Below are 14,089 nucleotides of genomic sequence, written 5' to 3'. Positions count from 1 at the left end.
AAGGTTATCATGCCGTGGCTAATCTTTTAAAGCACAAAGGAAGTTCTGAGTTTAGTTAAGGCAGGGAGCACATTTGCCCTTGCAATATCATGAAAATGTTATTGTTTTTCGGGGGGGGGGGGGGGGGGGGGGCGCTCTGTGATTGCGTATTACAAGAAAGATTTTTTGGGGCGAGATACATTAGAATCATGAACGCGTGATATGCAGATAAAGCAGTAAGCTGTCTGAATTTTTTACCGTAAAAAAAAATTGTGACAAACGCAAAAAATCTCTGATTTGTGTGCAGCCCATTCACCTTAATTACGAGCGCAGCAGTGTGTGTTTTCCTGTACGCAGCAAACCACCCATAATTCCAATACCTGTGCTCCCTGCCTACGAGTATAATAGATTGTTGCCGTGACGCAGCCATAGGGGATGCAAAGATGGGGACCACACTGGGGCCCTAGGATCAGAGGAGGCCACGAGGGGTACTCTTTCATCCATCTTATTAACTTTGCATCGGTGCTATGCTGGTAATGAACACCTCTATATGTGTATTGCACAGTGGTAATACTCTCTGACACTGCAGCTGTCCTTGGTACGTTTTGACGCTCCATGTGAATAGAGTTCTTTGGGCGCCACGAAAAACTCGCACTGGGGCCCCAAGCTCCTTAGTTACGCCACTGGATTGTTGTAAATATCAAAAGGCCCTCTATAGCAAGAACATAAGTGAAAGCAGACCCATGACTAGAAATCACGCCCTTGCACCACCCAGGAAATATTTAAAGAGGAACTGTAACTCAGGATTGAACTTCATCCCAATCAGTAGCTGATTACCCCCTTTCCCATGAGAAATCTTTACCTTTTCTTAAATAGATCATCAGGGGGATCTGTATGGCTGATATTGGAGTGAAACCCCTCCCACAGTGTGATGTCAGGACCATGGTCCTGGCAGTTTGCCATCTGTGAACCTCATTGCATTGTGGGAAATAACAGCTTTTTCCAACTGCCAAGCAAGCTGTATATCCCTCACCAGAGGTGTCAAACTCAAATACAAAGTGGGCCGAATTTGAACACTGGGACCAAGTCGCGGGCCAACCTCAATTCTAGTGATCACCTCCCTCCGTTATTAAAGAGGAACTCCAGTGAGAATAATGAAATAAAAGAAGTGCTTCAATTTTACAATAATTATGTATAAATGATTCACTCAGTGTTTGCCCATTGTAATATCTTTCCTCTCCCTGATTTACATTCTGACATTTATCACATGATGACATTTTTACTGCTGGCAGGTGATGGCAGTGGAAGGAGATGCTGCTTGCTTGTTTTGGCAGTTGGAATTAGGTGTTATTTCCCACAATGCAACAAGGCTCCCACAGTGTGAGGTCAGGACTTTGGTCCTGACCTCACACTGTGGGAGGGGTTTCACCACAAGATCAGCCATACCAAGCCCCCTGATGATTCGTTTGAGAAAAGGAATAGATTTCTCGTGGGAAAAGGGGGTATCAGCTACTGACTGGGATGAAGTTCAATTCTTGGTTACGGTTTCTCTTTATGTTGCCTCCTGTCTAATGGCCCCCCTTCCCATACAGTTTCCTGATGTTTAGTGGGCCTCTTCTGCCCTATACAGTTCCCTGGTGTCTAGTGCTTTCCCCTCCCTCCACCATATGGCTTCCCTGGTGATCTAGGACTTCACCTCCAGTATAGTTTTCCTGGTGGTCTAAAGTGGGCCAAACATAATGCAAAGTGGGGAAACCACTTGGGGGCCAAATTTCATGGCTCTGCGCGCCAGATTTGGCCCTCAAGACGGAGTTTGACATGTATGCTCTATGCATATAACTCTCAGTAAAGAACATTCCATACAGATCACCTGGCAGAACTAAAGTTGTCACCACCAGTGATACATTTCAGAATATAAACCAGGGAGCGGAAAGTATTTATAATGGGTAAACACTGACTAAATAATCTATAAATAAATATTGTAAACAATAAGCAATTTAATTTATTATTATGTTATTTTCACTACAGTTCCTCTCTAGTGGTTTCCTGCTATATGGTCCACCTCCAGCAGAGCCAAGCATGCCGAGAGACTGCAATGGCTTCTACCCACTGGTGTAACAAGAGGGGATGCAGCGCCTCGTGCTCTCCCCTCTGCGCTCCCCTCCGGCATCAATCATCAGTGGCGGCGGGCAGGAGCACATACCTCCATCCATGCGCCGGAGGTTCCGATCTCGAAGTGTCTGATGCTACTTCCCGTTTAAACAGGAAGTAGCATGAGGCACTTAGAGATGGACCTCCGCAGTGGATGGAGGTATGTGTTTCTGCCCGCCGCCACTGATGATTGATGCCGGAGGGGAGCACAGAGGGGAGAGCCCCAGGTGAGGTCTCCGCCAATGTTTGACCACGCTTTCCCCACATATGGGGGCGGGAGGGGGGGGGGCATCCAAATTTTTGTAGAGGGGCCTGCTGATTTCTAGTTACGCCCCTGCTTCTACCCCTTGCATTGCTTTGCATTCTGGTCACTGAAGGCTAATGTGGGTCACCAAAAAGGTTGTAAGAAGTTTTGCCGCTGGTTGAACATCCCTATTCCGAAGTCTCCGAATACCTTGTGGCTACAGTGTAGAAACTCTGCAGAACATCAGCCTGAGAGCTACTCTGAGGTTCATATGGAGCTATAGCTGTGTTTACATTTCACAGCTTTATTGACTTTTTTTTTGCTTCAAAATGACAAAATTGCATTTTTTATTCTATTTACCTTACTGGACGGTAATGGCATGTTCACAGCTCAGACTATGGGCATTTTAACAACCACATTGACCAGATTGAACTCATCCTGTTTATATTTCTGTGTCTGATGTGAAAATGGAATCGCGTCATTTGTATTCAGCGACTCTGCGTACGCCTGGCACGTGCAAACCGCTGCTGGACGCAAAATATGGAGCCATTGGCAGTCAAATTCTCCCGAACAAATGTCTCCTCAGCAAAAACAATTACAAAAAAACCACCCGGACAATTCCCTGAAGCATTTTGGCCTGACGGTTTTACTGGATTGCGACGTTCTGTTTTAGTACATTGGCCTTGTGTAAAGTCTTCTTCACCCCTGGACATTAACAACCTGTGCAGGCCCCAGCCAGACATACTTATCCTGTCATTACAGGCCTCTCCAGTCCGATCAGCCCACTGGAAGCGCCGGTGGCGTGGTAAAAATAGCCCGCCGTACTCTATGAGTAAATGCGCGCATTTTGCATACAGCAAGAGAAACAAGGATGCCTCCGATTACAGTCGGAGCCGTACGCCCGGCTACACCGTTATTGTGTGTAATTGAATTACAGCATAGACAGGAGAAGTCAAGAGCAATGAGTAAACTTTAAAAAGGGAGGTGATTAAAAAACGCGGAGGAAACCAGCCAGCTCAGTAAAGCTAGGAGCGGAGGAAATCACTGCTTTGCTCTGTCAGCATTAAAGCAGCATTGTACGTCTTAAAATCAAATTCCATTTACCCACTGCTCTGTGTTTATGATGTAGTCTACATCCTGACCCTACATTGCAAGCATTCCAATATTATCATAAATGTTTCTGTTGTAATACATCTTATCTCAGTCAGCCTGGCTGTTTGGTACATTGCCGTAGAGAGGGAAGCTTGATATCTCCCCTCCCACATTTCTGCTCCTCACGGATTGGCTGAGGGCAGTTCAGTGTAACACGAGGCTGACAAGGGAAATACACCTCACTCCTGCACAGAAGCTGCTGAAATACAATCTATGCTGTGCTCATGTGTTTACATAACAAGCTAGATATGACAGTGGAATTTCCAGGAGAACAAAAAAGTAAGGGAGGAAATGACATCAGAACTGTCTTCATTCAGAGGCAGTAAAGATGGAAAATAATTTTCTCTTTATTTACTATTTATAGTTCACTGAAATCAAAATCTGGACAGTACAATACATATGTTATGTAGAACTTGTTTATGTAGAACAAGTATTTATCTACTAATATATGTGTTTTTTTTTCTGCGATAGTATGGCTGTCCCTCCCGCAATAAAGAGGAATTATAGTGAAAATAACACAAGTAATAAAACTGGTTATTTTTTACAATATTAATTTAAAGATTATTTAGTCAGTGTTTGCCCACTGTACAATCTTTCCTCTCCTCGATTTACATTCTAAAATTTATCACAGGTGGTCACATGATTAGTCCTGTCAGGTGATCTCTCCAGAATGTTTGAAAGTTCTATGCACAGAGGGATGTACTGCTTGCTTGACAGTTGGAAAAAGCAGTTATTTGCCACAATGCAACAAGGTTTACAGAGAGCAAAGTGTCAGGATCTTGGTCATGACATCACACTGTGGGAGGGGTTTCACCACAATATCAGCCATACAGATCCCCCCTGATGATCTATTTGAGAAAAGGTAAAGATTTCTTGTGGGAAAGGAGGTATCAGCTACTGACTGGGATGAAGTTCAATCCCTGGTTAAAGAGGAACTCCAATGAAAATAATGTAATAAAAAAAAAGTACTTCATTTTTACAATAATTATGTATACATTATTTAATCAGAGTTTGCCCACTGTAAAATCTTTCCTCTCTCTGATTTATATTCTGACATTTATCACAGGGTGACATTTTTACTGCTGACAGTTGATGTCACTGGAAGGAGATGCTGCTTGCTTTTATGGCAGTTGTAAACAGTTAGATCCCACAATGCAATGAGGTTCACAGACAGGAAACTGTCAGGACCATGGTCCTGACATCACACTGTGGGAGGGGTGTCACCACAATATGAGTCATACAGAGCCCCCTGATGATCCGTTTAAGAAAAGGAAAAGATTTCTCCTGGGAAAGGGGGTATCAGCTACTGATTGGGATGCAGTTCAATTCTTGGTTACGGTTTATCTTTAAAAAGTCACTGAAGCAAAACCTATAGATATAATAAGTGACACACAGTATATGTGTATTGCAAAAACCCCAGACGTGCAGCAGCCAAAATGTTGTACATTCTAATGAATGCAAGTTTACCATCTTATGCATAAAAAAACAAAACAAAAAAAAACGGGGAGGCTGAACTAGGTTTTGACTTGTAAAATGCATCAACCATCGAATAGATGAGCAAATTATAGCAGATGCCGGCGTTAGGCTCTAGGACAAGCAGATGTCTCCTTAAGCCACACTCTGGGTGAGACGTCTGACTGTGTATGGCCACCTGCATCCTGTGCTCCGTGATTAGGAGATGGCGTTCTATATAATTAGCAGATGACAACCAGCTCCTTGTAGTCAGATCCACTCCTGACATCACACCTGCCAGCTGACATGGAGTATGTGACCTCACCGCACATGGCAGGTTAACCTCTCCCAGCAAGGCGGTCGGTGTCACTTGACATTATATTGGCGGTGTTGCCGTCTTTTTTGCCAACCCATCACTTCTTCCATCTGACACTTCCTCCACTTTTCATCACATTTAATAGCGGATGGTCCATTCCATAGAAAGAAGGAAGATGCTGCCGGAAGTATCTTCTAAAGCTACTTACACACCTGAGATAAAAAGTCTTTGGAAAATGAAAGATCACAGACCAATTTTACCACCTTCCTTGTAATATGAGAGCCATATCTACACAGTCTATTCTATTAAGCTGAGTACAGGTAGTCCCCGACTTATGAACGCCTGACTTACGAACGACCCGCCGCTACGAACGACATGGATTCTGTGTTTCCATGGAAACTAGTCAAAACATTTTTTTTTTCAAATTAGGCTTGTACTTTTTGAGAAAATAGATTTAAAAAAAAAAATCTAAGAAAAAATGGCTTTTAAACTTGTCTAAGCAGGTACAGAGGGCAGAGGTGACACAGAGGGGGACACTGGAGGCACAGGAGGGGCACAGAGGAGGTACAGGGGACAGAGATGGCACAGTGTTCTGACTTAAGAACAGATTCACGCTAAGAATGAACCTACAGTCCCTATCTCATTTGTTAACCGGGGTCTACCTGTACACCCATTAGATAAAAATCTTTGCAAACTGTCGCATAGGTTTGTCAGACTGATCTCTGTACAGGTGCTGTACACACGCAAAAGATCAGTTCCTGCAAAATGCTTTTAATGTCTATGATATCTGGAGATCTCATACACACCTTGTTTAACGGACATTCATCTGTAGATCAGATCCACCAGGATGGATCTCCAGGTCCTTCTGATCTGCAGATGAATGTCCTTTAAACAAGGATGCACCACAGATACAGGGTGCACCACTGTACTTTGGTCGCTCTCTTGAAAAACACACAAAAGGGTAACAAACACAATGTGTTTGTTACCCTGCATTGCAAGCATTCCAATCTAATCAGAAATGTTCCTGCTGTAATAAATCTTATCTCAGTCAGACTAGCTCTATTTGTTCTATTGCCAGCAAGAAGAGAAGGAAGCTTGTCATCTCCCCTCCCACAAGCTTGCTCCTTACTGATCGCTGAGGGCAGTTCAGTGTGAACCTAAAATACAATCTATTGCAATCAAGTTAGAAATGGCACTTGCAGATTCCAAACGTATAAAACAGCTTTATTTTGTCCGGCTGATACATTAAAAAGTGCATAAGTATATTGCATACAGTCTTTTTCCTACCATGACTCTGTTGGCTGTGGGGTGAGGTGGGGGGCAGCGGTGCCGCCTAACGAACGTTTCGCTCACTTGAGCGTCTTCAGAGGCTTCTGCGCGTGCTTTTTGTGTGTCAGCCGGACAAAATAAAGCTGTTTTATACGTATGGAATCTGCAAGTGCCAGCCTGCTCTTTTCTAACTTGATTGTAACTGCTACCTGTTTTCTTTCTTGGGCTTGAGCATGCATCATCTGATATCTAACTACCCTGCTTGCTGCCTCTGTACGTCTGCAATACTGCTGTCTATTAACAATGCTATAATTCTGCAGTGCCTGTTCTGTTTTTCTATTGTTTCCAATAAAATACGATCTATGCTGTGCTCACATCTGTTTACAAAGCAAGCTAGCTATGACAGTGCAGTTTCTAGGAGAAAAAAAAGTAAGGGAGCAAATTGAATCAGAATTGGCTTCAGTCAGAGGGAATCAAGATGGCAAATGCCTGAAACAGAATGCTCTTTATTCACTATGTATCATTCACTGAAACCAAAATGTGGATAGTAAAATACATCTGTTATGTAAGTAGAACAAGAAGCTATCTACACACACACACATTTTATTTTCCTGGCATAGTATGGCTGACCCTGCTGCTTTAAGCCCTTAAAATAAAAATTAATAATAGCCTCTACCTGTAGAGGTGCTCCATGCCTGGCTATTTTTGGATTCCAGCACTGATATTTGGCCTGATGAAGTCAGATGTGAACGCTCACGAAACGCATTGCCCTAGTGCAAATACATTTTCTGTTGTATCCTCTATCCGTGTCATCCTTTTGCCATCTCTTGATTTTCATTTTAAAGATTATAATGTATTTTATCCTTCCTGGGATTCATTTCATAATTTAAATTTCATATTTTAATAGCCAATTCGTCGTTACCCACATTTTGTCGTAATTACGACCAATGTTCGCATAATTACAATTCCCTTTGGCGTAATTATGCAAAATTACGAGTAAACATGAACTAACACTCAAAATTACAAGCAAACGCAAAATAACGGTGCAACATTATGTATAGGACGAGATTAATCACGAGTTTACAGGAAATGAAAAGTTACTATTTTGCATGGTAATTGCAAGATACAAAGCCAAATTATGCATATGCAAAATGTTGCCTCATCACTAGCGTATCATACAATCACACTTTAAAGAGAACCAGAGATGAAGCACCCTCTTGTATTGTACCTTATAAATCAGTGGGAACATGACAGTAAACACCTAATCTGCTCTTTGTTTCATTGTTCTCTGTTTACTCTGACTGTTATCACCTCTGATAAGAATCCCCGACTGAGCACTCAGTCTAGCTTTGCTACGGAAAGATTATAGCTGAGTCTGTCTTCTCTGGTGTCTTTTCAAGCCCAAGCCTGCCCCCTTGTGGCTCTGCTATAGTGACTCAGCTATAATCATTCCCTGCAAAGCCAGACTGAATGCTCAGTCAGGGATTCTTATCACAGCTGATAACAGACACTTTTAGCAGTGAGGATGAAACAAAGAGCAGGGTAAGTGTTTTCTCTAATGTTCCCACTGATATATTTGGTAAAATACACAAGGGTGCTTCGTCTCTGGTTCCCTTTAAAGTGGACCTGAACTTTTGCACAGGACAGAAGGAAAAAAGAGAGAAATGCACCCTATATGTATTTAGAGATTTTTGCCAGTCTAATTCCCCCCTCATCTGTGACTAATCACAACTGTAATTTGATCTCTCAGCTGAGACAGCTGAGGAATCTCCTGTGCCATGGCAGAGCGGCCAATTTGTAAAGACAGGATGTTAACCCTTTGTCTGCTTCCATCAAAGCAGGAAGTTGACAGTGCAGATTTATTGCAGGATTTGTATCAGCTGTAACAAACAAATGTTTTTTCTTTAAAAGTTATTATGCTGTTGCTTATCTTTTACAGCAGAGAGGAAGTTCTGAGTTCAGGTCCGCTTTACTGTGGCATGCGGTTCTGACTTTCTTCTCATCGGTATGCGCGCCGTTATCTTCTCAGCAGAAACAAAATGGTCTGAATGTAGGCCTGGGAATCCTATTTCCTCTCCTGCCGCCCCTACGCTCAGATATGCAGCTAATAAGCAGATACAGTAAGCAGTCCCAGGCGGAACATAGCTGTCAAAATCTTTTTCTGTAACCAATCCTTTCCTGAAAACGCTACAGACCCTTTCGGACGCCATCATTCTTTGAAGTGCGTTCTGACAGCAAACACATAGATCAGCCGCACATTTCCTCTTTCATGAAATCGCTGGAGAACTGACCGTAAGATCAGCGCGGACGGCAGGAAAAATTCAAACATTTAATGACCGGCAAAACATAAATTACAAGCTGGAAGATTGAAAACAACTTCTAATAGCGTTCACAGAGAAGTAGACAAATATGTAAAAGATAACACGCTGTAAATATGTCAAATCAATTCCAACCCAGCTCTCTGATGAATAATATACCGGTAGTTATTTTCCAATCGTTGATTTTGCCCCCTGAAGAGATATGGTTAATCCCTGGGCACCTACAGGTGAAACTCAAACAATTAGAATATTGTGCAAAAGTCTATTGATTTTAGCAATTGAACATAAAAGGTAAAACTAATATATGAAATAGACTCATTACATGAAAACTGAGATATTTCAAGCTTTTGTTATCATTTTGATGATTAACCACTTGCCGACATGCTCCACACCGATCGGCGTGGACACGACGGCAGCCCAAGGACCGCTCAACGACAATTGGCGTGAAGTGCTGGGGCGGAGTTTTGCAGGAGAGCGCGCACGCGCATCTCCGCATCAGTCTCTTTACAATGTCTATTGATCTACGGCAGCGCTGTACTGGGAACAGCCTTGTCACTCAGCTATCCTGACCCAGTGGATCAGGAGCAATCGGCTCTCATAGGCTGATGCCTATGACAGCCGATCGCGGTGATTGGCTAGCGGGGGGCGGAAGGGCTGGGGATAAAAATAAACAAATGTATTTAAAAAAAACCCAAATAAATAAATACAATTAAACAAACAGGGCAGCAGCGATCAGAGCCCACCAAAAGAAAGCTCTGCTGGTGGGCAGAAAAGGGGGGGGGGGGATCACTTGTGTGCTGATTGTTCAGCCCTACAGCGAGCCTTTAAAGCTGCAGTGGCCTAATTTGTAAAAAAAAAAAAATTGCCTGGTCACTAGCTGGGTGTAAGCCTACGGTCCTCAAGTGGTTAAGAACCCCAAAATCAAAATCTCAGCCCATTAGAATATTGTGATCAATATTCTAGGCTCAAAGTGTCAGATTCATCAGCTAATTCATCCAAAACACCTGCAAAAGGTTCCTATTTCATATATTACGTTCACCTTTTAAGTTGAATTACTGAAATAAATTGACTTATGTATAATATTCTAATTTTTCGAGTTTCACCTGTATTCTTACACCCTTCCCCAGGAAAGGGGAATTCCACTTTTGGTAGTTGATTCCCAAAATCTTTATCTCACCTTACTTATTTGTCACCTCAACTGTAAGGAGAGATCATTTATGTGGTAAATAACAGATAATAAGAGGGTTGTTTGACTTAAAGAGGAACCGTCGCGAAAATCTTAAAATTTAAAACACATAAAAATAAGAAGTACATTTCTCCCAGATTAAAAATGAGCAATAAATTGCATTTCTCTTATGTTGTTGTCACTTACAGCAAGTAGTAGAAATCTGACATTATTTTGGACTAGTCCATCTTCTCTTAGGGCCCTTTTCCACCTGCAGTGAACGCTAGCGATTGCTGAATCGCAAAACCGGCGATTCCCCGGCGTTTTGCGGCCGCGATTTTGCTATGCTATGCACTGCATAGCAAAATCGCGGCAAATATCGCTCCGCCGCGCGTTCGCGTTCGGGTAAAAAACGAATCGCGGTAGTGGAAATGACCTACCGCGATTCCTTTGTTAAAAAGCAAACCGTAGCGATTGTAAAATCGCTAGCGGTTTGCGACTTTGCGATTCAGCCAGCGGTTTGCGCTGGTGGAAAAGGGCCCTAAGGGGGGTTCTCAGGGTTTTCTTTATTTTTAAAAGCACTCAGTGAATGGCAGTTGCTCTGTCCAACTGCCAAAATAGTGTACAGCGAGCAGGGAGGATGGCCAGCATCTTTGGCCTCAATTCACTAAGCTTTATCCAACACTTTATCGAACGTTTGATAATTTACCTCATGGGTAAAATCTAATTTTGAACTCACTAAGGAGTTATAGATTTATTGAACGTTTTATCGATAAAATATTCGATAAAGGTAAATTATCAAACTTTCCATAAAGTGTTTGATAAAGATTAGTGAATTGAGGCCATTGTATAAATCTTTTTCAGGGAATGTCTCTATAAAGTACAAAGGCCATGCTGAGAATACCCCAACGGAGAGATGGACTAGCCCAAAACCTGTCGGTAATGTCATATTTCTACTACCTACTGTAAGTGACAGCAACATAGGAAAGAAGTAATTTATGGCTCATTTTACTCTGGAAGAAACGTACTTCTTATTTGTATGTGTTTTAAATTTTAAGATTTTCGCGACAGTTCCGCTTTAAGGCCGGTTTCCACTAACCAGTGTGTGTCTTGCATTTGGACCTAGTGGAAATGTCCCTAAAGGTGGCCATTTATCAGGTGATGTATGGGTAGATTGACTATGAGATAGATCTCGCTCTGATTGCATTTAATCCAAGAGAGATCTGTTTCTTGCCTGTGCACCGCAGGCCGATTCCAGATGAAATTTATCAGAAATCAGCCTAGTGACGTTGCCTCCCCCGTCTGCCACCCAAGTGTAAACTGTCCCCAACCGATGCCCGTGCTCTTAAAATTCTCACCTGTTCACTGGTGCAACTTCTGCCGTCACTGCCGTGTAGACCAATACTGAGAGTGCCTGTACCACGAGCCTGGTGCCATGCGCTACAGGCACTCGGTAGCGGGGGTGACAATGGAGCTGCAAAATGGAGCTGCAAAATCCGTCTAATCAATGATTAGGTGGACATGTAGAGGCATCAATCTTCTTCAGATTCAATAACACTATCCAATCAGATGATTGATTGGCCCGCAATATCGCTAGTAGTATGGCCACCTTAATTTTGCCGTGCATAACCAGAAAGAAGGGAAGAAACAATTTGGAAGAACATTTTCGAGGCTGATATTTCAAACAGGAATCGAAGGACAATATTGCTAATTTACTGTCAGTAAGGACACAACACAAATATACTGCGGCTGACTTGCCTACATCTTAAAGGGATACTTAAGTCAAAAATAAAAAAATGATTTTTACTCACCTGGGGCATCCCTCAGCCCCCTGAAGCTGTATGGTGCCCTCGCAGCCTCGCTCCGATCCTCCATTCCCCACCGGCGGCTGCTTTTGGGTTCGGCGACAGCCGCTGACAGGCTGGGAAGGCGAGTGATTCTCTGCGTTCCCAGCCGCTATATCACCCTCTATGCTGCTATAGCGTATAACATATATGCTATAGCAGCATAGAGGGTGATATAGCGGCTGGGAACGCGGAGAATCACTCGCCTTCCCAGCCTGTCGGCGGCTGTCGCCGAACCTGGAAGTAGCTGCCGGTGGGGACAGGAGGATCGGAGCGAGGCTGCGAGGGCACCATACAGCTTCAGGAGGCTGAGGGATGCTCCAGGTGAGTAAAAATCATTTTTTATTTTTGACTTAAGTATCCCTTTAACATGAGGTTAAAGTCGAAAATACAAGTTTATTGCATTATTGATTATTTTAAGAAATTTTAAGCACACCCAAGTATCCGTACCATCACGCATGAAAGCGAGCAAGTCAGAAATAATTCATGCAGTCGTACCTTATGTCGCTCTACGCACGCAATCTCCACTCCACCATGTCAAGCAGTCTACATTTCTGAACCCTGAATCCACCACTGGTAATATCGCTGATGAAGATGCCTGCAAGGAGAAAAGGATTACCTTTTAGAGTGTCGTTTGAAGGCACTGTATCATATATAATGCATACATTGGCACTCTTTGTGTATCATGCTCTTTGCTGAAAAACAAAATACTTCCTTTAATGCAGATACATGCAGCCATGACTATTGTAGGATTAGATTGTGAGCTCCTCTGAGGACAGTCAGTGACATGACTATGTACTCTATATAGCATTGATATCTTCTGCACAGAGCCGGGATAAGGTCCTCCAGCACCCAAGGCTGAGACACCAAAGTGCACCCCTCCATCCTTCCCACCCACCCCAGCCGTCACACACTGATTGCTATTAGACTAAGGGGTGCCCCAGGGCCCTCAACCCCTAAACACCTTAATCTCTAGGTATCTGAAATGCAGGCACTGCCGTGTATCCCCTTTTCTTATTTCTCTCTGCTTCAAACACAATAGGGGAATGATAGCTGATTGAGTTGTGCGCTCCCTCCTACACTGCGCCCTGAGGCTGGAGCCTCTCTCGCCTCTGCCTCGGCACGGCCCTGCTTCTGCAGCAGCTTACAGAGTACATAGTCATGTCACTGACTGATCTCAGAGGAGCTCACAGTCTAATCCTACCATAGACATAGCCTAATGTCCTATCATATCATTATTATGTATTTATATAGCATTGATGTCTTCTGCAGCACTTTACAAACACATAATAATAATGTGGTAGGACATTAGACTATGACTATTGTAGGATTAGATTGTCAGCTCCTCGGAAGACAGTCAGTGACACGACTATGTACTCTGTGAAGTGCTGCAGAAGATGTCAGTGCCATATAAATATACTTTCTAAATTAACTAGTTAACCACTAAGGGTTTTTTCCCTTTAAGGACCAGAGCAATTTCCACCTTTTAGTGCTCATCCCTTTAATTTGCCAATAACTTTATCACAACGACATGATCTATGCATCATTTTTTTGTGTGCCACCAATCAGGCTTTCTTTGGTACAGCTTGCTAGGAATTATTTTACTCTAAATGCATTTTAACAGGAATTAGAAAAAAAAAATGAAAAATCATTATTTCTCAGTTTTCAGCTATTATAGTTTTACAATAATACAAACAACTTTAATTAAAACCCACATATTTTATTTGCCCAATTGTCCCGGTTATTACACTGTTTAAATTATGTCCCTATCACAATGTATGGCAACAATATTTTATTTGGAAATAAAGGTGTATTTTTTTGGGTTTTAACCCCATCACTAAATTACAAGCCCTTACTTGCAAAAATAACAGAAATATACTCTTGTGACATACATATTTAAAAAGTTGAGTCCCTAAGGTAACTATTTATGTATATGTATGTTTTTTTTTTAAATGTCACTTTTTCAAATGCAAGTGTTTTATTTTGGTAACTACGGTAGGGGGAGGAAAGTGTAAGGGGTTCATTTTAATGGGAGATGTATGTATTAGTTTGTAATGTAATGTGTCAGGGTGTTACTTACTATTTGGCTACTAAATCACCCCCCCCCCCCCCCAGTTGTAATGTGAACACAGGAAAAGTAGTGTGAGGTTGTTTTACTTTCTATTTATTAATGACCATGGCATCTCATTGATGCTGGAG

The 14,089-nt window shown here is 42.5% G+C and overlaps 1 protein-coding gene across 19 annotated transcripts in view; it reads right to left on the bottom strand.

The window, feature by feature from the left end:
• The window catches only part of TENM4 (teneurin transmembrane protein 4), a 1,797,006-nt gene that overhangs the window by 1,439,003 nt on the left and 343,914 nt on the right, over positions 1 to 14,089 (bottom strand). For all 19 annotated transcript variants that reach the window (XM_068266709.1, XM_068266713.1, XM_068266710.1 and 16 more), the window contains one exon: positions 12,389 to 12,488. The gene's annotated coding sequence lies outside the window, so the exon portion shown is untranslated. The remainder of the gene's footprint in view (positions 1 to 12,388; positions 12,489 to 14,089) is intronic.

The sequence above is a fragment of the Hyperolius riggenbachi genome, chromosome 2, assembly GCF_040937935.1.
Source record: "Hyperolius riggenbachi isolate aHypRig1 chromosome 2, aHypRig1.pri, whole genome shotgun sequence".
NCBI lineage: Eukaryota > Metazoa > Chordata > Amphibia > Anura > Hyperoliidae > Hyperolius > Hyperolius riggenbachi.
This window is presented reverse-complemented; position numbering and strand designations above follow the sequence as displayed.